The sequence below is a fragment of the Bactrocera latifrons genome, unplaced genomic scaffold (assembly GCF_001853355.1).
Source record: "Bactrocera latifrons isolate USDA-ARS-PBARC rearing strain unplaced genomic scaffold, ASM185335v1 scaffold_656, whole genome shotgun sequence".
NCBI lineage: Eukaryota > Metazoa > Arthropoda > Insecta > Diptera > Tephritidae > Bactrocera > Bactrocera latifrons.
Window position 1 is genome coordinate 48,486 of NW_017537330.1, and position 1,484 is coordinate 49,969.

Genomic DNA, 1,484 nt, shown 5'->3' on the forward strand with positions numbered 1-1,484 from the left:
CGACTAACAAAAAACGTCAGAAACACAAAATTTTACGGAAGAAATGTCAGAAGGAAGCTGCATCGAGGCTTTTTTAAAAATTGAAAATGGGCGTGGCGTCGCAAACTTATGGACCAAAAACCATATCTCAGGAAGTACTCGACCGATTATATATAATATTTTCTTAACACCCTGATGACATGTACCAAATATGGGTGAAATCGGTTCACAACGACGCCTGAAGTCTCGATTATCACTTTATCATGCGGTGACACCCGAACTTAGCCCTTCCTTACTTGTTTGTATTATATTATATAATTTGGAGCATAGTAATAAGCAATTTGCTGAAATTTCTTTTCTTTCGCAATAATGCCTCTTTCATTATTAAGCAATCTTTGTTCTAATAAAAACAATTGCCTATAAATTATATTTCAAATTAAAATTAGTATAAACAACCTTTCCATGCATATGGATATTTCCTTATTTAAATTTAATAAACAAATAAGTAATATTATAGTATATAATAATATTACGTAATTTAATACCTGCAATGCAGAAAGAAGTACTTCGCGAAAGTACTTCAGTCGCCCCGAGCATTGGCTCAAGAAGAGTTATTTTTTCAGAGCAACATGTTCTTATAATACAAAAATGTTTTATTACAATGATATACGTTTTATAATATTATCATAGAGTTTTATTTATTTGTGGTTATTAAATATAAATCACATATTATACATAGAATGGATATGGAGAAACTGTTCACAACTCAATTATAGCTTAAAAATGTTGGAAATAATTTTTTATTATAGTTAATATAGAAAATACAAACAAAGAAAGCGATGTCGGCGAAAATCCTTCATATTTGGATTCTCGATTCATTTAAAATATGGCAATGCAATAGAAGTGAAATATAGGCTTATTTCGATGTTTAAAGTCTACATTTAAATATACACAGTAAAAAATGTAAAAAAAATTTGGTGAAACATTGAGAAATATCATGCGATATTAATACGAATTTTTGATTTTTTAGTCGAGAATATTTTAAAATATAAGTGTTAGCACCATTTATTTTGCATATTTCTAATCTGGAGATATTCCCCTACGAGCACGTCCCATTTATATCGAAACTCGTTTTTTTTACCCGGCCGCCAAAGTAATCGTAATCGTGCCGTATAATTGTATCCATTTTAAATATTTCAAAAACGAAACAAAAAGCTAGGAAAATTTATTTAATTTTTCAAACTTGTAAATTTTGTTAATCGACGGTCGCATGAACATTTTCGAATTCGATGTGGATTTAATAATTATACCCACTATTTCTAATTCTTGTCTCTCTCTCAATCCCTTTTAAAAAAGTAGCGGCATGTATGCCGTGCCTAATATGCATTTTAAGAACAATATTTCCATTTCATTTATTAATATTTTAAGTAATTTTGACTGAATATTTAGGAGAGTATATATGTAGAAGCTTTTATCTAAGTTCTCTACCTTTTTTAGCTGGGTTT